The following is a 27,218-nucleotide window of genomic DNA, read 5'->3' as shown; positions in this document are numbered from 1 at the left end:
CTTTAACCTTGGCCATAATTTTTGAATGGTTGGTGCTAGGGCTTTCATACTTTACATATGTAATCCTTGTGACAAGACCTTCCTTTGCATACCAACAACTTTGACCTTGACCTTAATGTTTTACTTACTTTTAAAAAACTTTAACCTTGGCCATAACTTCTGAACAGTTGCAGCTAGGGCTTTCAAATTTAACATTTTTTATCTTTTGGCCTCGATTTTGACTTGCATTTGAGAAACTTTAACCTTCGCCATAAGCTGCCATACGGGGGCATCAGTGTTTCACAAACACATCTTGTTTTTAAACATATTATAAGAATCATTTTCTGATGTCTGCTGAATTACACATAGAACTTACAACAGCTTTAACTTGCAGTCGCATCTACATGGAGAAAGACTATAAACTTCATATTTTACGATCGGACTTATGCGAAGATCACAGTATCAACTGGAATTGGTGCGACAGTAATATTTAAGATTTTCAAAACCGGTGTGACCATATCCATATCCTAAAGTGTGACAGATGTGGACTCTTGAAAAATGTTAGTACTGAATTACATAAAATTATGAACAAAATGGATGATGGTAAAGACAAGGATGAATAACCGTCATTTTATCAGAAGCTATGAGGAAAATATTCAGTTGGAAATCCCATATCATTCGAACAGTGAACCAAGACAAATATCGAACAGATGTAATTGACTATCTAGATAAAAACTGTCTCTTCGTTATGGATTGTGAAATGGAGATTATGCCACAGAAATACCGGGAAAAGCAAACTGATTGGTTTGCTCAAAGGGGAAGAAATTGGCATGTGATTGTCTTATAAATAGAGCAAAGGATGGATCAATTAGTGTCAGTGCATCATATGTTTCTTTGAGAAATTTCCATGCATTTTTTTTTATTGAAATTCTTCAGTTAGTTAACTTCATTGTGGTTCGATTTGCAGCATGGATCTTTCACTTATGTGTTTCATAGTGTCAAACAAGACTGGTTTTGCGTAGCATCATTGTTGGAAAGTGTGATTTGTGCAATAAAAGATCAACTGCCGCAAATTCAAAATATAAATCTATGTTAAAACAATGCAGGGTGCTATGCTATCGTTGTGGATTACTGTGTCTATATTTACCATGCAAAAAAAGGTAATATGACATCAATATGTGAAAAGTTGCAATACTCTTTCATTAACACAATTAACAACAACCAAAAATGTTGACTGTAAGTCTTAATGTTAAAATCATGATGTCACTTGAAGGTAATTTTTGACGGTATTCTGTAGTATTTGTAGGAATACATATCAATGAGTATTGCTTTTCTGAGGCACAATCGTGGAAGACATATTGCGATTCAAGGTTGCACACATGCGAACTAAAATGATAACCTGGGTAGCAAGTGGAAACAACAATGTGACAGCCTCAGACATGAAAACAGCTGTAGAATCAGGGAAAGATAACTTAATTCCTTTCATAACAAGTGCAAGTCAAACAATAAACTACTTCCACTTTCTGGCCCATATTTAAGGGCTCTAAGTCCAATAAAAAAAGGCCAAAATCCCACAAAACTGGTCTTGATGATACATTCTTCAATGCAAAATTCTGTGCCAAATAATTGGGAACGATTTTTTCTTGTGAAATACCGTGTAATAACCTTTGTACTCATATTATTCACCAAACTGCATCATAAAAGAAAGGAACATGTGGATTCCCTCCCTACAACATTTCACAGCACAGTTGAAGGATGCGTGAAAAAAACTTTCAAAGGACTTTAAAATCATTTATTATTTGGTAAGCACTCCTTTCAGCTACAAAGGAGACAACATTTGAAACATCAATGGGTTAAACTGTGTAACGAACAGTTTTCAAGCAAAGTAAAATCTGTCATTTGAGAGTAGGCCCAACGAGTTTTATGTGAATATTATAGGTTGGGGTTTAAGGAAAAACAACAAAATTTCAAGATTTCCAGAAAGTGTAAAGAATTTTCTCTTATGCAATATTAAGAAGATAAGACGGCTGGAAAAAAAATGCAACCTAGCAGAAGTTGCTGAAGATATGAAAAGAATGAGAGATGTAAATGGTGAACATATTTTCAAGGTTAATCAATGGTTAAACCCCACCCAAATCACCTCTTTTTTCGCGCCTAGCCAGCAAAGATTCACAAATTCATTTGTTGAAAACTGAAATTGATGACGATGATTTGTTTGCAGCACTTGCTACAATTCATGAAAAAAACTTGATTGATAACATTGAATAATTGTAATCAGATATTGTTACGTAAGCTACTTACAAACTAGAAATATGTCCGTACCACGTGAATGCCCCTCCCAAGGCTCATTAGTAATGCAACATGAAAATGTGTATGAAGACTGATGAAAATATCTTGATTACTTTCTTTAAAACGTAGCTTAACATATTTTGTATGAGGTCAAAGGAAAGGTTAAAAATGTTGATTCAGATGATATGTATCAGTATATGCAGTTTGATAATAATACCTTGACACAGTATCTCTAAAACTGACCTTATCACAAATTTTTGATGGGTGAGGTCAAGGTCAAAATTTCAAGTTAAGTGTTGTTAACTTAGATTAATTTAGTTCATGGTGGATTATTATGAAGAACAGTTTTAAGAACTTCTGCAAATTGTGAATTGAACAATAATACTGAGATGTAAAGCTGTTTATTTATTAAAGTTCACTTGCAATCTACTTTAATCATATTTTGAATTAAATACCGGTATTTAGCTGTGCATTATCTTTAGTGCATAAAAAAGGAAGCATCTGAAAATGCTCTGTGCATCATCTTTAGTGCATAAAAAAGGAAGGATCTCAAAATGCATCATCCCTGTTGATTTTTTTTTCATTTAATTTTATGTGGATTGCTTTATTTTTCAATGTTAAAGTGAGCAAGTTTGCTTTGCACCCATGCCTAATTTGTGGAGTTAAGGTAGTACAAAACACCTGTGAAATCAATATAACCTAATTTCTTCTAAAGCATGCCAGAGAAAAGAATAAAATCATATTAATGTCAATAATCAATTAACTTTGGAAGGAAAAGTATACCAAGATTTCATTGAAATGGGACCAAAACTGTATGAAGAGTAGCAATTTGAGAGAATTTTACAGAAATTTCTATTTCAGTTACCATGGTAACACCATAACAAGTGGAAAGCTGTCGATGTGACAGCAAACAGGATTTTCTTTGTGTTAGCAGAACTGGTATTTCTCTTGAAACTTGAAACTTTTATTTTCACTAAAGCCCCCCATGGGGTATGTTAGTACAATAAGAGTTTAACAATTGAACAAATCAACATGTGAACAGTCAACATAATGAACCACAAAAAGAACTTTGATATGGACAGTACTGACGGTTGTATATAAAAAAAAATCGTTTAATGTTTACATTGTAGGAAGTTCAGGCATGAAATAATTTAAGAACAGTTTTACAAAACTTAGCTAAACCTATTAGTTCATATATATCAGAAGTATTCATCAAATTATAAAACGATACTGTGTTTGGATTTGTGTAAATATTGCTAGGTATAAATTTCTGTCTTTCATTCTTAAAAAAGGACACTTAAATAAATAATGAAACTCATCACCAAGTTCATTGTTATTGCAGAGATTACAATGTCTCTCAGATCTATCAATACTATAAAATCTACCAGCTTCAATTGGCAAGTTCTGACTGACACAACGAAATTTATATAAATATAATCTAAGATTATTTGGTAACATATGTTTAGATAATTTTCAAAACCAAAATCACACTTGTACATTCTATAATACAGGCATTTTGGAGAATTTAATACATTTACATTCCAGTCTTGGATAAAACTATTTCTTAGAGTATTCTTAACCAACACACCAATTTTGCATGATTTATCAACATACTGAGCATTCCACATTAGATCCAACTTACAATCATGTAAAATATTCTTAATTTCCATGAGCCATTTTGAATGGTAAAAACCTTTTGAGCTAAATTGATACAAAATTGAGTACAATGTGAAGGAAATTTTCTCATTTTACCACACAAAATCCTTTGCCAGAAACCAGCCATTCTAGACTTTACTAATATACTAAGTGGTATTCTACCCAGCTCTCCATAAACAATACAATGAGGAGTAGTTTTTTTAACTTTCAAAATTTTCTTACAAAATTCCATATGAAAGGATTCTAAAATGCTGCAGTTTTCAAAACCCCATACTTCTACACCATACAACAAAATAGGTACAACCATGGTGTCAAAAAGTTGCAGTTGCATATCAATAGGTAAATTTAATTTCCTGGATTTTCTAAGAACAATATACATAGCTTTTCTGGCTTGTTGTACCAGATGTGACTTTGCGTCATTAAAAGTACCTTTACTAGAAAAAATTATTCCAAGATATTGAAAGTTTCTAACAATTTCTAGTCTATCACCATTATAAGTAAAATGTAAATTATCAGTGTTCATATTAGAGCGAGAAAAAATAACAATTTTTGTTTTAAGAGAATTAACTTGCATCTTCCAAGTTTGACAGTACAAGTACATTGCATTTAAAGAAGCTTGCAGTTCAGCAGCTGACTCTGCTAAAATAACTGTATCATCAGCATACAACAACAAATACAAACGTAAATAAACAGTTATCTCGTCAGTATCTAATAAGTGAGCTGCCGTGTTCATATCTACAAGACCATTATAGGCATGTGACATAAATTCAACCAAATCATTAAGGAAAATGGCAAACAGAACAGGTGATAAATTTTCACCTTGACGTACACCAATATTTGAAATAAAACAAATTGGAACAAGAACTGCCTGGCCTTACACAAGACTTTGCATTACTGTATATATTTTGTATTATTTTTAACATATTTTCATCTATAGAATGTTTCAACATTTTTTGTCATAAGTAAGCCCTTCGTACAGTGTCAAATGCTTTACGATAATCAACAAAAGCACAATACAATTTTCTACCTCTGTGTAAATGCAAATCAATTAAACATTTAAGATTAAATATATGATCTGTTGTGCTATAGCCTTTTCTAAACCCTGCTTGTTCTTCACAGAGCATGCCAGAGTTTTCTAAATATTTATCCAACCTATTATTTAAGATACAAGTGAACAATTTTCCGTAACAGCTTAGAATGGTAATACCACGATAATTATCTATTAGGATCTCCTTTGTTTTTGTATATTGGGCAAATATAACCTTCTGACCAACTGTCAGGCACAATACCAGTCATGAAAACAATATTAATTTTTTTTTACAAATACAGGCATTAATTTTGCAGTTGTGTTTTTCAAGAATTCATTCAATATAAAATCACCACCACATGCTTTGTTGTTTTTCAGTGATTTTATAGCATTCAACACTTCCGTTTCAGTAATAGCTTGGTTCAATTCAATATTAAAATCAGTTACATTAGGAAGCTGATTGACATCATCATCAGAATCATTATCTAATTTTTCATATTCTTAAAATGATCATAGAAAACATCAAGAGCAATTTTTCCAACATTTTTACTACCCTTTCCTTCACATTTATTCAATAATGAACAATATGCTTTCGCATTAGTACTATATAAATTTCTCAAATTTGTTAATAAAATTTTTCTGATATTCTCTAAACTGTTTATTTAAAGTTTTTTATAGTCTCTACTACTTTGTAATAAACTCTGTTCGGTCTCAGCTCTTTTAAGTCTCCAATGGAGATTTCTACACTTGTGATACTCTTTACGTTTCAAATAACATTCTTTGTTGAAATAGGGTTTACATAGTTTAGAACTTACAGACCTCTGCACATTGTTATTAGTCACAATAAACATACCTGCCTTTTCTGCTGCATTCTTGATTATAGAATTACAATTAGTAACAACCTGATTTACAAAACCAATATCGACTTGATTCATGTCAACATTCTCAAGATTCATATATACTCTCTTCACTTAAATTTTCAATAAATACATGTGCATTGTTACTTTTCCACTTTGGTTTTAAAACAACTTGATTTTCTACAGTATTTTCATTAAACTTACAAGAAAGCTCATTTATATCTGTTTTTGTCATAAACACAGACCAAAGTGCACAATAACAGGACAATGCATATCACTCAACATAGGATCAAAATTACAAATTTTGAAAGAAGAAATACTATCAAATAAAGATGGAGACGTAATAACATAGTCAATAACGGTATCTTTACTTGTGATTGCAGCACCTACAAAAGTATCATCACCGATTCTACCATTTGCAATATATATATCTAAGCTTTCACAAACTTCAAGTAGTTTACTTCCATAATTATCAACACGCTTGTCCTTTGAATACCTCTGTATTGGAATACCGAGTTCGTATAAGGAATTTAAACTGTTCATATCCTTCCTGGAGTCTTCATCAATCAGCAGATTATCGAGAATAGTGTCGTTTACAATAATGTAGTCTGCAAGAGACCCTGTATGAGCATTAAAGTCTCAAAGTAGGCACACTTGGTAATTTTTATCAACTGTAACTAACTTATTAACAATTTCATCAAACATATCAACAGAACTATAAGGACTATTTTCTGGGGGAATATATACAACCCCAAATAAAGTGTCATGTTGCATAATATTTTCAACAGAGAATAAGTCAATGCATTGACTAGATGTATCTACGACCTTAACATATCTATAAATTTCACTTTTGACCAAAACTGCAATACCACCTGATTTATGTTTACAATTCTGACGAATGATTGGTGGTAGTAATTCATAATTATGAAAACATATATCATCATAAACATCAATTTTAGTTTCAGTGAAGCATAAAATATCAAATTGTGAAACATATTCAATGAAATCAGGGGTTCTAATTTTAGACACTATCCCACATACATTCAAATGCAACACTTTAATCTGCTTATCAGATTTCTGAAATTTACAAATTGGTACAGTAGCATTTTCACCAGTCTTCTTCATTTGTATCATCGTCTTTACAACGCAAATCACCGGAACTTCCTTCCTCATCCTAAAGCACGCTTTCTGACAGCCCCAAGGCTTTAAAATCAATCACACAAATTTACGAGTTATTTCCCTTTGTCGTGAAATACCCATTTTTCTCACTTAATCCTTTATAACTTACCGATAAAATATGCACATCTATGATACATGTCCAATTAAATGGCAAAATAAAAAAGTTTCTATTTTGAAAACTGTATGAGGAGTTATCCGGACAAATGGGGTACTCTGCATGTAATATTTTGTTAAAATGACTAAGTTCAACAGCTGGTAATTTTCTCATAAATTATCAAAATCCAAGCAGTGTGGACATCTCTGATACATGTTTATATATAATTGATCTGCAAAACAAAAATTCCTGTCTTAAAAATTATAGGAGGAGTTATCCGAACAAATGATGTACCCTTTTGGCAGCCGCCCGCCATTTCACACTATTTTAATAACCTGATTTTTCCTACGGTTGAAAAATTTGATTCATACAAGTACCTTAGTTGTTCTGTGTCTTCTTAAAATGGAACCTAAGTCTTATATAAATCAGACCAACACTTTAGATAATTTTTTAATTGATGTACTTCTCCCACATTTTTCAAAGTGGGTAGGTAGCTTTTTTTTCATAATTATCTTTTACATTAACAATCATAATAAATGAACGACTCAGAAATTTATTTATGTTTTCATTATAATATACAGGTGAATTGATATTTACTGTTATAAAAAGGTTAATCTAAATGTGTCTTTAAAAATGATAAAACAACTTCAAATGCGATATGTACAATCTATATATTTCACTGTACAAAAAAATTAAAGCACTGAAAACCTAGTGGGTATTTTTATTTATTTATTTATTTTTTTTTTTTTTTACAAAAAACATATGTCTCCCCTTCTTTACCAACATCACCTAGTGCAATAATACGATCAAGGTCTAAAATAATAATGCAGTGCATCTCACATCAAATTCCTCGATCTGTGTACAAAATTTCACATCTTCATGTCAAAAGGGTCTTAAGTAATGGGCTGGTCGTGTTTTTCTTAATTTGGCCTTGAGTGAAGAAAGCGGTCAAAGTCAAACATTTTGATGCAGTGCATTTAGTCTTCATGTTGTCTACCCTTGATACAAGTTTAAAATCCTAATGTCAAAAAGTTCTCAAGTTATGACCCGGACTATATTTTCATGTAAAAGATTGACCTTGACTTTATTAATAGGCCAAAGTGAAAAAAAAAATCATTCACCCTTCCTCTTTACCACATCTCCATGTTCCAAGTTTAAAGTCTTAATGTCAAAGGGTTCTCAAGTTAAGGTCTAGTCATGTTTTCTCAATTTGACCTTGATGAAGAAAGGGATAAATGTCAAAATTTTGGTGCAGTGCATCTTGTATGTCTTAATGTCTTTTTGCTATGTTCCAAGACTAAAATCCTGGTATTAAAATGTTATCAGGATAAGGCTTGGACTCTAATTTTATGTAAAAGATTGACCTTGACCTTACAAATTAGATTAAGGTAAAAAAAAATTTGGTGGCTTGCATCCCTCCTTTATACGACCTCTGCATGTTCCAAGTTTGAAGTGTGTATAACGAAGGATTCTTAAGCTATGGTCTAATCAAGTTTTCTATATGACCTTGAAGGAAGAAAGGGGTCAAGGTAAAAATTTTGGTGCGTTGCAACTTGTATCAATGTCTTCTTTCTATGTTACAAGTTTGAAGTCCTAATATCAAAGGTTATTCAACCTATGGCCTGGACTCTATTTTGATGTAAAAGATTGACCTTGACCTAATAATAATTGGATCAAGGTCAAAGCATTTGACGCCACCTCTGCATGTTCCAAGTTTGAAGTCTTAATGTTAAAGAGTTCTCATGTTATGTTCAAACCGTGTTTTTTCTCTATTTGACCTTGAAGAAAGAAAGGGGTCAAGGTCAAAAATTTTGATGCAGTGCATCTTGCATCAATGTCTTCTTTCTATGTTACAAGAAGTATAGGAGACGTTTTTTTTAAAGTAAATCTTAATTTTGATGACTTTGGCTCCCCCCCCCCCCCCCCCAAATGCTGTATACCGAAATTAGTTAAATTCAGGAATCTTTTTAAGTTTAGTGTGAGTTACTGGTGTGGAAATCTCACAGACTTGTCACATAAGCATATTTCATGAAGCGAGCTAGCGCAAGTCTGTGTGATTTACACACCAATAATTCACGCTTAAGTTAAAACATTCCGTATTTTTACATTTTACATATTTTAATGCACCAAAAATATGCTCAATGTTTCAATTTTTTGCTGCCATATATCGTCATATTTGTAGCCTCATTGTGACGTCACTTCAGCGCGAGTTTCTCCGTGTATATTTCTACGCGTGAGTATACATAAAAATGGCTTTCAAATCAATTTCATAGTTGGCTTAGTAAAAAAAACACAGCAAATATTCGAAAATGTTTATAGAGGGCCGACGAAGGACTGGTATAGCGGCAGGTCAGTCAAGTGACTAATGCTACGTAGATACGATTCAGTACGCTGTCATGGGGAGTGGGACATTTTCTACAGGTCAGAAAAGAAAAAATCATATCGATGTAAAACAGACATTTTACTGAATTGATGTTTTCGAATTTCATGTCACGATGCTAAATTGGATCGTTTGCTTGCATTTTAGATTAAGATAATTGCAATTTTCGTATGTCTTTCAGAGTTTCATTATGTTATGTATTGTGAATTCAGCCTACATAAATCCAATCCAGACAGTGACTACTAATAAATTCACTTTTTTCTCCATTTGCTGATATGATGAAATGTAATAATAATAAAAACGAGGTAACGAGTTTTATTTCCGTTTCAAAATGCATCAGAAAGCCTGAGAAAATTGAGGATTGATTTATTAGTTCAATAACTCAAAGGTTTATGTAACGCTGCGTGCATCATTCCATTAAAGTTAGGGTCTAATGACCCCCACCCCCTTTCCCTTAAAAATCATTAAAAAATTGCTTTCTAACGAAAATGAGTTCCAATAATCCTTATATTGCACAAGTTCTGTGCATAACCATCTTATAAATCTTAACATTCTTCACTTATGACCTCTCTTTCTTCTTTTGTACCAGTGCTCTCCCTTTTCCTTATGTCAAAAGTCCGTTTACAAACCTCTCTTCAGACTGTTTTGTCCGCCATCTGTCCGTCTGTCTGTCCAAGTAGTCAGACTCCGTTTTAGGGCAAAGTTGGTCACATAATGAAACTACAATACATCACACTTGTGAAAATCTTTCACTTTACTGATGGACATCCAAAAGACGAACTGTTGGCATGAATTCAGTGTGTAATGAGCAAGTATCCTTATACAAAAAATCGGGAAATGCATTTTCTTAGGTTTCTAAGGGTAGTTTATTGGGTCATTATTATGAGTATAAGCATTTGAAAAATCTTTTTCTCACGGAAATCTACAAAATGTATCTGGCAAAATGGTTGCTTGCTTGTAATCAGCCACTAACTTTGTAGTAGAGTTTTCAAATTTATGTCACCTTGGTTCAGACTCCAGGATCAAGCAAAGGTACAGTGTAATCATGTATTGGAAATTCTTTGTACAGTGTACGTTTCAAAAATATGTCTAACTCTGTTTATTAATCAAGAAAACTGAATGCATTTTTGAAGTAGGCCATGTTTGTGAAATGTTATGTACCAAACTGTGAAATATCTGTGACTTAGTCTAAAGGATAAGGTTTTGTTCATCATTTATTTTAAAATCAGTCTTTTGAGTATTTAAGAGACTACTTAGAGTAATCTAACTGTGTCTCGGTACAAGCCCTCACCACAGTTAGAATACGTCCTATATACTTGCAATGTAGCAAATCGTAGCGGATCCGCTCCAAAATGGTTTTGAAGAACACAATAGGAGTTGCACTGGAAAAAAAAAACTACAAAATTAATCATAACAAACCTTTTGGACATTGCATATGCCTTTAACCTAAAAAAATAATCCATATAAATACGAAAATTCATCTCATTTTCTGAACGTTTTTTCCTCGCTTCAAATTCACACGCCATGTTGCCATTCGGAACTCTCTGAATTGGTCATAGAAAATGCATAGAGTTCTGAGTTATCGCCCGTGTTTATTTTGCTACATTGCCAATACACGGAAAGAATTCTATCGATAAACCGGATCCGTAGGACAATATCATTTTAACGATAGAACGTTCTATCTATTAGGAGACAAGCTGCATGTACTGATATAATAAAGCTAAAGTCTTCAGCAAATAGTAAAATCCATGTCACTTACTTGGCCGAAGAGGTGTACCGTCTGCGACTTCTAAATGACCGTCAAGGGCCTTTTAGTAGAATTGTTGTAAGGTCATCCTATAAAATCATTGTATTCCGTAAAGCAATCAGCTTGCACTAATCAGCAAATTTATTCCTGGATTAGAAGCCAATCACTGATATTTAGTTATATGCCAGAGGTAATAAAGAGAGCCATATTACCAAGTGAAATTCAGAATAGGAGTAATTGTAGTAGTTGTGGTTAGTTTGGCTCAGATTGGAAGTTTCAGAACCTTGAGCTAAACCACAGAATCACTAACCTTGGTCCGACAATAGTGCTATCTTTTGAAGGTGTTTTGACCCCAAATGGCATACACAGAGTCTGTCGCTGAATGAAGAACCCAATCGAGTTTTTAATGTAGGTCATTCAACCTACAACTTTACGATTTTGAGATGCCCAAGTAGGATACATTAGTACTTTCGTTATTTTACACAAACCGATTTTCAAGTTAACTTATGTTAAATCAGAACAAAACTATTGAAGGTACATGAAATATATGGAGATAACGAACAGTATTCAAGCTCAAAAGTCCATTATACAATACAAAATAGGAGCAAAGCAAACACGGACCTCCAAACATCAGAGGTGGGATCAGGTGCCATGGAGGAGTGAGCATCCCCTGCCGACCGGTCACACCCGCCGTGTGCTCCTTGTCATGATCGGGAAATAACGGAAAAATCCGTCGACAATTCAGTGTGTAAATAATGGTCTAACAATTAGTATGAAAAACGTCAGTCAGCATTTGACTCAATGATAAATTGTATTTGCTGACAAGGTCATTGTATCGACCATAGAACTTACGAAATGATGAATCTAAACGAGACAGCTGATATTCTTGTTTCATCAACTCATTTATCAATAATTTACCTCGTTTTAGAAATCGTACATACGTAGAGCATGCTCTTGCGTATCGAATCAACTGAGAGATATATACCCCGTATGCAGGTGATGAAGGTATATTGCTGCATAAGTAAGGGAAGTTGACGATTGAAAAGTTAAAGTCATCACGTTTATCATAAAGCTTGGTTGTTAGATTACCATTAACGTCTTTTTCAAGTAAAATATCCAAATACGAAACAGATGTGTCGGACTCTGTGGTATCTTTTATCTCAAGTTCACCAGGATATATCATATCGACATAAGAATGAAAATAGCCATTGTTAATTGACAATACGTCGTCGATATATCTAAATGTCGAGTTGAACGCCACAGCAAGTGTTTTCTTCTTTTCACGTACAAGATTTTGGACAAATTCTGCTTCATATGAATACAAAAAAGGTCTGCTAATAACGGGGCGCAATTGGTACCCATAGAAATTCCAATAGATTGTTGGAAGACCTGGTCTCCAAAAACCACATAGATATTGTCAATCAGAAACTCAAGCATCTTTTTAATGTCAATTTCAGAGTACTTGTGTGTACAATCAGAATGTTTTTTAACAAAATAATTTTGCAAATGACCAATGACAAGGTAAGTATATTTACGAGTTCCATTTTTATTGAAAAAGCAGCTGTCAATGATATCAAAAAGCCTGGACTTTAATTTATCGTGGGGAATGGTTGTGTATAAAGTTGAAAAGTCGTAAGTTTTTAAGCTGTTGATTCTGGTAAAATCTTGGCAGGACACTCACACCACTTTTTGGGACTGGGGCCGGAGCCGTTCAAATTGGGAAAATTTTTGTCATTTTGAGGAAAATTGGGAAAACCTCGTTCCTTATCGAAGCCGATCCAGCTAAAGAATATAGGTAGCATGCATTAATTTATACAGTCTAACACAGAACTAGTTTGTTTTACTTTCACTTTTGGCGATTAAGTCTCATTGATTAAGATTTTTAAAAAAAATATTTTGCTATAAAAAAAATTTGGAAATTTACACTTTGCTTTTGGGAAAAAAGGTACCTTTTTTGCATAGGGAATGGGGCCGTTTAACGGCCCCAATTATAGAGAATCGAGAGCCCTGTCTTCTGATTTCAATTTTTAAGTATCCACATCTGATTTACACCACTTCTCGAATATATTGTTGCACAGTACTCTTGAAGTTTCTCCTTCACCACTGTTAATATCTTGGTGAGGAGTAAAGATAGAGGCTTGGTTGAACATTTACTGGAACCCGCTATGTATCTTTGTTTGTAAGGATTTTTATGAAGTTTCGGAATCCAATATAAATATGGCAATTCGAATTCGAATTCATTTTGGTTGTTTGGAATATTAAAACTATTCAAAACTGACATATGATTTTGAAGAATTTCTTCCTTAGAAAGGGAACTATGAGTATAAGTTGGATTACCACTTGTAGAATTAAATCCAAGTTCCTCTAAAATACATTTAATATAATGAGCCTTACAAACAAAGACAATGTTGTTACCTGCTTTGTCAGCAGGGACCAGTACGTACTGATCATGTAATCTATCTAATTCTTTTTTCACTTCTGGATTATTGAATATAGAAGGATAGATGGTTTTCATATTGCCTCTCAATCTTTTAATGCGCGATTTTAACATACATCTGATACATTAAATCCATTCTGACAAAGTGTCAAGGTCTTCTTTTTCATGTCTGGCCCATCGCCTGGCGTAGTCCTCTACAGAATCCATAATATTTATGAAATTCTTACGCTTGTTGAAGGATCTGAGTTCCCTAAATTTTGGACCTTTTACAATTAGTGATCTAAGATCCTCATTATTATCTATATTTACGTCACCAGTAATAACGTGTCCAGCAGGACTATAGTTATAGGGCGAAGAAGAACATGAACACGATGGAGGATTATGTTTCAGATATTCGATATCCAGGCCCTGTAAAGTTTTCTTGTAATTAAAAAGTTTGGAAGCAATAGTCGATGTATATTTGTAGGAAATACAAGGTACATGTAGCGTGTTCAAAGAATTTTACAGGAATTTCTATTTTCAGTAACTATGGCAAAACCTAAATCAAAAACTGATATATAAAATTATGTATTTTAGTCTGTTCAACTTATATGAATCAACCAAATCTGTAAGAGGATTAGCATTTTGAAAGAAATTCACAAAAAAATATATTTCTAGTAACCAAGGCAATACCCTTCATCGAAATCCATAAAAAAATATATAGAATTGTGCATCAAAGTGTAGTCTACTTGACTGTGTACCAAGTTATATTGAAATTGGACAAAAATTGTAGGATCAACGTTTTAAAATAATTTCAAAGAAATTTTAAGTAATAATGACAACACTTTCTGTCAAAACCTATGAACAGAATTATGTATCTTTAGTTAGTATAAATGTGTGTGTAGACGTTTTATTTAAATTAAACCATAATTATAAGAGGTTTAGCATTTTGAGAAATTCTATTTTTCGTAACCATGGAAAGATCGTTTGTTGCAATAAGAATTTTGTATCTTGTGTACCAAGTCTTACTGAAGTTGCACCAAAACTGTAGGAGGAATAGCATTTTGAAAATTGTCTATAGACAGAAAGATAAACGAACGGATACCTTACCAATGCGTAAGCTCTTCTGGTTTCTGACCAGTGGAGCTAAAAAGCTATATATGATGCTCTTAGCTCCACTTAGATTCTCTGCCATATCTTTGCGGATAAAAGAGATTTTTAAGAACATAATGCACCTTCATTGTGCCCAAATAAGTTTCAAATTGGGTACCTGAACCAATGACCAAGTGGATATGAAATAAAATACGATTTCGGTAGATAGACTCATTTGTCAGAATGATCAGCCGCCCGCGTGGCGCAGTTGTTAGAGCGTTTGCTCTAGAGTCGCGGCGTAAGGATCTGATCCTTACGTCTCTGCTCAAAGGCCGTAATTGCCGAGTATATGTCTAAAATTGCAGTCCTCCACCGGCAAGTGGTGGGTCTCGATATTAGTGAAAAATTCTCGAAAGGACGTTAAACAAGGACATAAGCAAACAAACAGAATAATCATGGGCAAAGTTAGTTTGCTATATGCCCAGAAGTAAAGGAGATTAGAGTTTTGATGGCTTTAGCTCTACACATCGAAGGAGACAATAGCAATGACCCCCATTATGTCATATACCGAAAGAAGATGTGTTTTTGCAACACTGATAGCTCATTGCTAGGCTTAAAGTTTCACAAATGCAAGTCAAACTCCAAGGTGAAGAAATAAAAAATGTTGGTACCCAAAGAAAGTTTCTGTCACCAGGAGTATATACATGTGAAATATGAACGCCCTTGCACCAACCATTCAGAAATTATGGTCAAGGTTAAAGTTTTTCAAAAGTAGGTCAAACTTCAGGTGAAGTCATGAGGTCATAAATGTTGGTATGCAAGGTAAAGTCTTGTCACAAGGAATACACAGGTAAAATCCACCTGTTCAACAGTTTTGACCAAGTTTAAAGTATTTTAGGTCACCAGAGTCACTCAGGTGACCTATTGCTATCCGTTTTTGTCCGTCGTCCTGCGTTAACATTTGGACATTTTTCAACTTCTTTTCTGGAACCGCTATTGATTATATAGTGAAAATGCATAAATTCTTTAAAATCTTCTCTGCTCCTGGATATTAATCAAACTAAGTAAGTATATAGTTATGACGAGCAACAGTGCTTCTTGCAAAATTGTGAATTTTATGGCCCCCTGGTCCGGGGGTTCTGGTATAAGGATGGTGCTCTAATGATTATATAGTGAAGATGCATTAATTCTTTGAAAATCTTCTTCTCTGCTCCTGGTTATTATTTAAATAAACTTAGTGCATGATAATGATAAGCAAGGATGCCTCTTCCAAAATTGTGAAATTCATGATCCCAGGGTTCTGGTCAAGAAAGGGGGGGAGGTATTGATTATATAGTGCAAATGCATCATTCTTTAAAAATCTTCTTCTCTGCTCCTGGATATTTAAAAAAACTAAGTACATTGTTATGACAAGCAAGTGTGCTTCTTCCAGAATTGCGAGTTTCATGGCCCTGGGTCAAATGTTCTGGTATAAGGGTGGACTCTTTTGAATATATAGGTGTTGAGCAGATAAACATAGTGCAAATATATGATGAAGAAGGGTGCTTCTAACAATTTTTTTTTAAACTTGTGGTCCCAGGGTAAGGAGTTCTAGTGTTTCTCAAGGGGGGGGGGGGTGTTGATTATATAGTGAAAATGTGTCAATTCTTTGAAAATCTTCCAGTAAGTGCATAGTTATGATGATTAGGGTACCTCTTCCAAATTCGTAAATTTCCTCATCCTGAGTCTTGGGTTCTGGTGTTAGGGTAGAGCCGTGTTGAATCTGTAGTGAAAATACATTATTTCTTTGAAATATTTCTGCTCCTGGACATATCAGAGGGAGAATAATAGTTTCAATAAGCAAGGGTATTTCACCAGATTTTTGAACATCTGGACTATTTGGCCAAGTGTTCTGGTCCTGACCAGGGTTCTATTAATTTGTATTCTACCGAGAGAAGTTGTCTCCCTTTGCCATTCACTTTTGATAATGGATCACTGTAAATAATGTATTTGAAAAGTTAATAGAATAAGAGAATTATGTAAGAATTTTTATTGTATAATATATAAAATACTTTCATAGTTTTAATGATCAGATAAACTTGTAAATAATAGATAAATAAAAATAAGACAAAAATAACTTATTGAATGTTCTTCAAAAATCAAGGAAGGCCAATGCGAGAGGTTTTAACATCGGGTTTAAATAGTAAAGAAGCACTTATAGTTTGTTATAGTCTGCATTGTGATAGTGATAAATGGGGGACAGATTAAAAAACTTAATTTGTGAGTTGTTACTAAATGCTAGACTAATTAATTTGTTGATCCTGATCATCCTATTTCTCTTCTTTTGGGTAACAAAGCTTTATCTGTCAGTTTATTTTATACTCTATGGATCCTCTAAATTGTTGTATTATATTCAGGTGACCGTCAAGGCCCTTGGGTCTCTTCTTCAGAAATAGGACAAACTCCAAGGTTAGAGTCAAAAATGTTATTATCCAGAGGAAGGTCTTGTTGCAAGTAATACGGAAGTAGAATATGAAAACTATAGTGCCAACTGTTCCAAGGTTATGACTAAGGTTAAAAGTTTTTCAAAAGTAGGTCATACTCAAGGTCAAATGGTCATAAATATTGGAATTCAATGAAAGGTATCGTCACAAAGAATACACAAATGAAATATGATAGCTCTAGCACTAACATTTTTAAAGTTATGACCATGATTAAAGCTTTTAAAAAGTAGGTCTACTTCCAAGATCAAGGTTAAAAGGTAAATAAAATATTGGTACCCAAGGAAAGGTCTTGTCACAATGAATTCACGTGAAGTAAAAAAGCCCTAGCACTAACCGTTAAAAAGATAAGGCCAAGGCTAGTGTTTTTTCCCAAAGTTACTCAAACTCCAAGGTGTAGGTGGGTACAGCCCACTAATTGTTTTCCCATAGGCGGCAATGTTAATGTTTCTTCACATATAGCATGTCCCTAATTTTCGTTCAGCATTGAGTGACCCCTCAAATCAAAGCACATCAAGTTGTCTTTCCTTGGTTAAAATCTCGAGGTGGCATGTCAGATTCGTTTTCCAGCAAAATGCGTCTGTCTGCATTAACCTCTGAAAATTAAAGTGAAAGTAGGGGAATTCTAGACTTCTCACTTGTGTTATAATACATAAAATAATTCTGCTGATCTTGATAAATTACATTTGCTAAGCCTTTTCGCAAGGAAACATACTCCTTATCAACAAGTATGAGGCTCAGTTTAATACATTATCACAGTTTTTTTTATTCAGGTCTGCAAATTAAGGAACTTGTAATTTTTTCTGCACTACTTTCTTCTCCTACCGATTCTAAAAGTAATTAGAGGTATGTACCCAATGTGAAAAAGTATTTTCTGGATTTTACAACATTTTACATCAGAAGTCGTACTACAGTCTATGTAGTGACATGCCAAATTTTAGGAAAATTCAATCATTAATAAAGATTTAACAGCATGCACAGTTCTATATGCAAAATCCTTTTTAAATGCTTCAATCTAGCCACAACTGCACCCAAATTTTAAGTCATCGTCTTTTATAACTTTAAATACATCAAGCAAAATCATAATCAAGCATTCATATGGGTCCATTTCTCTTATTTCAAAAAATTAATGCATTTTCGCACAAAATTTTATCATCCCTCACCCTTGAATTCATTGTTTCTCCATGATTGACAAAAAAATTAAGTTTACAAATACCCTGAAAGTAGTAAAACTAGAAAGTACTGATTATTTCCTGTCCATAATGTCATAATGACATCATAATAATGGATTGCTTATTACACATGTAGTGTTACTTTTCCCGGACTTTTAATTAAAGATGAAATAAGAACTAAAATATTCATTATAACAATAAAAATAATAAAAATACTTGCATGAGCAGATCAAATAGTCTACAGAAAAATTTTTGTTTCCATGGTAACCATTTTGTAATTTGTAGGAAAATGAAAGAGAACTTTGAAAATTTTGAATTTCCCTACAAGTCGCTCATTCTGAGTGACAAATATTAAAGAAATTTCAACTCTTATATTTTTTAATCTTAATATCTTATCATACACAACTCCATCTTCGCTAGCCAAGGGTTTCCGATCCGAAATCTACTCTACAACCCTTGGCAGATTTGGCTGAAAATTTTAGAACTCGCGCAAACGAATTTGATTGGCTGCGAAGTCCCAGTCTACGCAAGGTTTTTACTAATCGACGATTTTCGACTGATTTAAAGTCTGTTCGTGTTTTATGCAAAAGAAGAGTATTATTTACAAGGGATGAAAGTGACGTGATATATGCTAAAAAACAAGGGAGTAATTAATTCGAAATTTTTTCTTTTGATTCTATACGTTTTCAAGAATTATTGAAAGGACCACATAAGTCCGTGTTCCGCATTTTAGGTGCATCAATTTAAGCCAATCAAATGTCACGGCTTATTGATAATAATTGATACGGAAACATGTAGAAAGTGTTGTCAAACTCTTGACAAAAAATCACGACGAACGATATTTTCTACCACTTTTGAGGTGTGCCAACAGCTGTATGAGGTTGCTGGGTTATATTCCACATCAAATTGCATGTAGGTCGCCATATTGTTTCAAACGTCATATTGATTTACGTATGTTACAGCTATTTTCATTGGACAAATATTAAAGAGCTTCAAGGGACTTAACTCAATTACGGCGATAGGCGGCGCAATTAAAGTTCCCGTTTGATAGGACTAAATCTGCCAAGGGTTGTAGAGTAGATTTCGGATCGGAAACCCTTGCCTAGCGAAGATGACACAACTCTATAAATGTAATTGTTTTGAAATTCTTTTCAAAAAAAATTAGCTGTAAAATATATAGCATACATGTACAGACTACTTGGATGGTCACTTTCATAGCTCAAATATTCATTTAAAATCTCCATTTTCTTAGCTTTAACACCCCCCCCCCCCCCACACACATATATACAAAGAAGCTTTAGAAAATTCAACTTACATATTATAAGTACTGCCATCATTTTACATGTGAAGACTCAAGATGTGTTCAAATGAGTTTCTTTTTACTGACTGATAGTTTTAAACACCATCTGCATGAACCTCGAAGTTGTCCTGTATCACCATGAACCTAAAAAAAATCAATTTAAAAAACAGTGCAATAATTTATCAGCATCAAAAAGCACCTAAAACATTCACAGACATGCAGACAACAAACACACACAATCTTACCACATTAATTTTATGCCCATAATTTGATATCAATTGAAAATTATGAATATGCACTGATTAGTCTCAGCAGTGTTAAATTACATGTAAATTAATAATACAGGTAAAAAGCATATTTACTGACAATAATTATACATTAGACAAATACATGTAAAGCAGTTAATAAAATGTTAGTGTGCATGTTCACGCACACACTGCTTAAATTAACTTCTACACAACTGTAGCCTGACCGACTTCTTTGAAAGAATGCACATGTATGTCCTCGTTCATGTAATTCTAATCCATGAAAGTTTTCATCTACAAGTATTGTAATAAGGCATGGAAACCTTTTTTTCTTTACCTCTTTCATAAAATGAAATATCCATATCACCTACATACTGCAAGACTCTGCACTAGGTAGCACTAAGCAGTTTTGATAACTAACTGCCACTCTACTAACACTCCGACCTTGAACTTCACTGAATACCGATTCCGACCTCATTTGTGAATTTTTGTGTATTGGAAAATAAACAATAGTGGTGGATGTACTTCTAAAATAATTGTTCCTTTTCTAAATATCTATTAATGGCTCTGAATTAATAAATTGTATAAAATCGATACACTTAATTTACATGCTACATGTGTACACAATGGGAGATATGAGGCATAAGCTGTTTGTTCCTAAGGGGGGGTGGGGGTGAGGGGGGTATTAACATATCGATTTAATTGTTTCAAAATATGTATAAACAAATTAAAATTTGCTTCTTTCATAAATTTAAACAATTGGAAATGATAGTAAACACCAAGTTCAAAACAAAGTAAAGATCTATGCGAATTTTCTCTTACCAATAGGCTCCACATATTGGGTACAGCCCACTAATTGTTTTCCACTAGGCGGCAATGTTAACGTTTCTTCACATAGCAATGTCCCTAATTTTCGTTCAGCATTGAGTAACCCCTCAAATCAAAGCACATCAAGTTGTCTTTTATTGGTTAAAATCTCGAGGTGGCATGTCAGATTCGTTTTCCTGCAAAATGCGTCTGTCTGCATTAACCTCTGAAAATTAAAGTGAAAGTAGGGGAATTCTAGACTTCTCACTGGTGTTGTAATGCATAAAATAATTCTGCTGATCTTGATAAATTACATTTGCTAAGCCTTTTCGCAAGGAAACATACTCCTTATCAACAAGTATGAGGCTCAGTTTAATACATTATCACAGTTTTTTTTATTCAGGTCTGCAAATTAAGGAACTTGTAATTTTTTCTGCACTACTTTCTTCTCCTACCGATTCTAAAAATAATTAGAGCTATGCACCCAGGTCAAGAGGTTGTATATATTGGTACCCAAGGAAAGGTCTTGTCACAAAAAATATACCTAAAATATAAAAGCCCTAGCACAAACCGTTCAAAGGTTATGGTGAATGTTTAAGTTTGGTAAAAGTTTTCAAAAGTATGTAAAACTCAAAGGTCAGTCAAGAGCTAAAATTTGTTGGTACGCAAAGAAAGGTTTCGTCATAAGGAAAACATGTGAAATATAAAAAACCCTATTTCCAATCAATTTAAGGTTATGGCCAAGGTTGAAGTTTTTCCGAACAGACAAACAGATCAAAAACTGTATGCCCTAAATCTTCGATTACGGGGGCATAATTTGACGTTCCAGCGAGAAAGCTGAAAATTAATGTTTAACGAGGGACGGCGAAGGACTGAACAGCGACAGGTTCGCTAAGCAAATCATGTAACAAGAAATAAAAAGAGTATGATATCTTATTTGTTTTGTTTGTTTGTTTATTGTTTAACGTCCCTCTCGACAATTTTTCACCCATATGGAGACGCCACCACTTGCCGGTGGAGAGCTACAAATTTTGACCTTTACTCGGCACTCGGGGTCATTGAGCAGCGAAGGATCTTTTTCGTGCCAGCAATTACTGCGATACGGGACCTCGGTTTATACGGTCTCATCCGAAGGACCGGTCTCCACGTCCAGCAGTGGGATTCAAACCCGCGACGTAAGGATCAACTCTTTACTCCGCGACTCTAGAGCGAACGCTCTAACCACTGCGCCACGCGGGCGACTATGATATCTTATTTCAGGGTCGAAACAGCGCTCTCACAGGGAGTGGGACATATTTTCTACAGGTCGGAATAGGAGAATTCGTAATGATGTAAATAAGACATTTTACTGAATTGGTATTTCCGATTTTCTTGTCATGATACTGAAAATGGATCATTCGCTTGCATTTTTGACGAAAGATCATTGCAATCGCAAAAATCATTTGTCTTTCAAGATTTGATTACCGTTATGCATTGTTCAACCTACATAAAACCAATCCAGATAGTGATTGGTAATAAATTCACTTGGTTTCCATTTGCTATGAAGAAATGTAATAACTAAAGGATAAAAACGAGGTAACGAGTTTTATTTTGTTTCAAAATGCATGCAAAAGCCTAATTATAAGAAAATTGAGGATGATTTTTTATAGGTCCAATAACTTAATGGTTTATAGAACACTGCCATCCTCTGAATTGGCTTAGCTAATTTCGACCAAGGTTGGTATGCAGCATCTATGGATGAAAGAAAACAAAATAAATTGAATTTTATTCCAATATCCAAGCCTTTGGGTTAAATTTAAAAACCATCAAAATAATAAACCGAGCCCCTTTGTCACGGTAGGCGTGAATTAGCACGATAAAGATCCCTCACTGCTCAATGGCACTGAATGCCAAGTAAACTTTTATTAGCATATGCTGATATCTCTACATGAGTTAAAAATTCTCGAATAAGATTAAAGGATAATTTATTGGGTCATGTAATTTTAAGAATACATAAGCAATTGAAAAATCTTTTCTCGTGGAAATCTACGAAATATAGCAGGCAACTGTTTCTAATCCGCCACTTTGTTGCAGAATTTTCAAATTCATGTCATCTTGGTTGAGACTCGAAGTTCAAGCAAAGGTATTTATATGTACAGAGTACGTTTGAAAATATATATAACTGTTCACTTAAGAAGAAAAATGTTTGCATTTTTGAATAGGCCATGAGTACTTAACAAAATTGTGAATTGTGTGGGCTCGATCTAAAAGATAAGGTTTTGTTCATCATTAATTTAAAATTCACAAGACTTATTGTCCCCCGCTTTCACTGAAAGTGAAGGATATTAATTTGGGTCTGTCTGTCCGTCTGTAACACTTTCGTTTCCGGGCGATAACTCAAGAAGCCTTTAAAGGTGCTTGGACACAGATTTGAAGTAAATATTTGCTCAAATTTTCTGTATAATTTCATGACTTATATGTTGCTATAGCATTTCATACGAAAATTTGATAAAAATCGTATTTTATCTGGAAGCTATTGAAACTTTGAATTTCTGGACGCGTTTGATAGACACATCCTTGCACTTTCACAAATTTTAACTTTATCCTTATTACTTTAGAAAAGTAGCTATTTTGGTGTTTATTAATGAAAAACATTAAAACTGTAATGCAGAAATTTCAAAATAGAAATGTAGAAAGCAAAATCCTTTCACCAGTATTGTCAGTCATTGCTCAATGGTGTGTGCAGAGTTTAACAATTGAACACACCTGGTGAAACGTAAACATTAACAACAACAGAGCTCGTGCCCTGTTTACAAAAACAGTTTACGTTTCACGGGTGTATTCAATTTGTTAAACTCTGTACACAACTACACAACACTGATCACGAGCTGACAATACTAAGTGAGTGGGGTTTGCTTTCGCACATTTTTACTCTGAATTTTCTGGATTATAGATGTAATATTATTCATTAATACACAACAAAATTGCTACTTTTTTTAAGTATTAAGGATGAAGTTAGAAATTGTGAAAATGCAAGGATGTGTTAATCAAACGCCTCCCGAAATTCGTAGTTTCAATAATTTCCAGATTAAGTAAGTTTTTAATTTTATTTTCGTGTGAAATGCTATAATAGCAACATATAAGTTGTGATATTATACAGAAAATTTGAGAAAATATAAACTTCAAATCTGTGTCTATGCACCTTTCAGATTTTGCAATGAAATTTTAAATCACAACTCCTTATGGCCTAAAGAATACCCCTACTAATTTGAGGTAAAAAAAAAGTCAAGGTAATAATTTCACACGTTCTGTTTGTGCTTAACACTATCGATATCTCGAGAAGCCTTTGAGCTTTTGCAATAAAATTTTATACCACAATGCCCTATGGTATAAAGAAGATCCTTACTGATTATGAGGTCCAAAAGTCAAGGTCATAAATTCAGGATGAGAGCAAACACGGACCTCTAAAACATTAGAGGTGGAATCAGGTGCCACACTTTTGTTTCCGGACGATTTCTTAAAAAGCTTTTTGAGCTTTTGCAAAGAAATTTTTATACAGATCTCCCCATGGCCCCGGCACCGTTGTTATTTATTTTGTATTTTTGTTTGTTTGTTTTGTTTTGTTTTGTTGTTGTTCTTATCAATTAATTGGAAGTTCGTTGGCGAAATGGTGAAATTTTTAGAGTTACATCCGTTTGTATTAAAAGTCGCATAGGACTATTTTTAGCGCAGGAGCATGTAGAGAACAAAGAGAGCAAAGTTTATTACATGTAATAAAGGTTGTCTGTGGACGTTACACGGTAAATATTTAAGAACTGTTTAGTAAACGCTAAATTAGACACCATGGGCTCGTTTCTCAAAAAGTTGTAGATTTGGGCCTCAGTCCGACTAAGTAAGTTACGCAAAATTTTGATGGGCCTAAATCGCGTTTCAGAAAGCGACGTAAGACTGGGCCTAAGACTAAGACCTCCCCGCTAAGTACTAAGCAAGCGCAGTTCGTATTTAATTTGGTTTAGAGACTACTATACATGAGGCGGATCGATTTTATATCAAACTTAAACCTAAATACAGAACTAAAGCACGGAAAGCATTAGCGCGCGTGCATGTTTTCTCTCTTCGCCATCTTTCAAACAGACATATTACGCAAACCTATCTGTATTTTCAAGGTCAAAGCATTAAAATCAAATAACTATTTTTGTATGCTCAGATAAATTTTTAAAAATCTTTATAGGTACAAATTACATTAGAAAAACGTAATTAAACGTGCATATACAAGATTGTGATATTTCGATATACAATCGTACATAAAAACCCAAACGATGTACATAACATACGTACTTGTGAAAAATTGGATTTAAGGACGAAGAATTTTACTGTTGTAATTCTCTTTTGAAAGTAAGCCATATTGTCCTTTCACTTATGTTTTACATTAAACTAAATAACTTAGGTAATGGCAAAGGGCTGGAACAGGTTCTTAGCAACTGCTTCAAAATTGGAGAAGGGGGGGGGGGTAACCTAATTTACGGTCCAAGTCATGGAATATTATGTAAACCATATTCGACAAGCAATCTAGTATTTATTTATTTTTTTTTTTTTTTTTTTTTTTTTTTTTTTTTTTTATAAATTTCTGAAATATTTTCATTTGATATATGTCGGGATCAGATTTATTTAGATCGGGAAAGGTACAGATTTCAACATTACTATCTTTTTCTTTTAAATCTAGCAATTCCATTTCAATTTCTATTAAGAATATGATCATATAATATTTCTTTTATAGATGCAGAGTGTTTTTTAAGAGTTTATCTAGGTTTAAAGATATTAACAAGTAATGATTTTCAAATTTTCTTCTTGATATGTTTTATGAGTAAATGCATTAAATGACAGCAAAGTTTCGATAGATTGTAAATTAATTAAAAACAAATACCTATTTAAAAAACCCAATGATAGACCCATCTGCACATCTTATACGCCATGACAGTTACTCCTTTGAAATAGGAAAAAACAAGATAGTTTAATTACTGAAACATTTTACAAATTCACGTTTTATTGTTCTGTAAATTTTATATTTAATTAAAGGAGAAATTACCTAAAGGTAAAAGGTGCATTAACTAAGTTGATGGCATAATTACCGAATATTTCTTATTATCGAAAATATATCAAATGTATATTGTTTGGGGATGTTTTTATTAAAAACATTATCCATTTCAAAAATAAAAACTATCAGGGACCCAATGTGTGGGGGAGATGGGGTGGGGTGGGGTAGGTAATTGAGTAACCAAAATATTCAGAAAACTTTGACAGTACAAGAAAAGAAATACTGAAGGTTGGGTCAGACTAAATTACAACTTAATTTTTAACAGAAAACACTATTATCGGAAAGGATTGGGAGGATTGCAGTCCTCTCCCCAACACTACGCGTACCTGATTTTTTTTTGTAAATCTCGGCCACTTCTTAATATCTTACCCAGTTTCACTATTCAAAATTCTTACTTACAAATTTCTAGTTCATTAAACCTTTTTACGGAAAAAAAAGGTCTGCATCCTCGCTGGATTTTTATTACCTTTCTATTTACCTATATAATAATTGTTTTTTTTTCACGATTTTCGCATATCATATATGTACATGAATAGGTATTAATTAGTATACATACAAAAAAAATATTCTTTTATCTCTTTATGATCAAAACTCTTGCCACTTTTTTTCAAGTTGTGTACAAACTAAGAACTTACGCCTACTCGTGAGCAGGCGTAGATTTAAGCTTAAGTTTAGTCTCGACTAAGTCTGCGCCTTTCTGTGAAACGCTACTTAGTCCAATTTTGGGGTTTAGTCACTGACTAAGTCCGGACTAAGCTAACGCCTGGTCGTAGGCCTTTTTGAGAAACGGGCCCCACGTGTTGTGTAAAATTCTGACAATGTCGAACATGTCAAGAACAATATGTGTTTGTGAAGCACTATGTCAGCTTATGGCGATGGTTTAAGTTTCTCAAATGCAAGTCAAAATCCAGGTCAACAGATAAAAAATGTTGGTATCCAAAGAAAGGTCTTGTCTCGAGGAATATACCTGTGAAATTTGAAAGCCTTAGCTCCAACTGTTCAAAAGTTATGGTGAAGGTTAAAGTTTTTTTTTTAAAGTAAGTAAACGTCAAGGTCAAGTGGGGCCCAAAGGGAAGGTTTTGTCAAAAGTGATACACATGTTTCGTGAAATGTGAAAGCCATAGAACCAAACGTTCACATGTTATGGCCAAGGTTAAAGTTTTTTTAAAAGTAGGTCAAACTCCAAAGTCAAGTTCAATGCCAAAATTGTTGGTATCCAAAGAAAAGTTCTGTCCCAAAGAATGCACATGTGCAGTATGAAATCCGTAGCACCAAATGTTTAAAAGGTATGGCAAAGATTAAAAATTTTCAAAAGAAGGTCAAACCCCAAGGTCAAAGTTGTTGGTATCCAAAGAAAAGTTCTGTCCCAAGGATAACATATGTGAAGTATGAAAGCCAAGCACCAACCCTTCAAAAGTTATGGC

At 33.7% G+C, this 27,218-nt stretch overlaps 1 long non-coding RNA gene across 1 annotated transcript; it reads right to left on the bottom strand.

Moving 5' to 3' along the window:
* Window positions 1–16,793: 16,793 nt before the first annotated feature.
* Window positions 16,794–20,316, bottom strand: LOC133200048 (uncharacterized). The gene is made up of 3 exons (XR_009722877.1): window positions 20,251–20,316; window positions 19,684–19,812; window positions 16,794–17,792 (listed from the first exon to the last, which is right to left on the bottom strand). It is a non-coding gene; the product is annotated as an uncharacterized LOC133200048 (long non-coding RNA).
* Between the last annotated feature and the right edge of the window lie 6,902 nt (window positions 20,317–27,218).

This window comes from Saccostrea echinata, unplaced genomic scaffold, assembly GCF_033153115.1.
Source record: "Saccostrea echinata isolate AGI-Se365-2 ecotype Australia unplaced genomic scaffold, CSIRO_AGI_Sech_v1 ptg000002l, whole genome shotgun sequence".
Lineage (NCBI taxonomy): Eukaryota > Metazoa > Mollusca > Bivalvia > Ostreida > Ostreidae > Saccostrea > Saccostrea echinata.
This window is presented reverse-complemented; position numbering and strand designations above follow the sequence as displayed.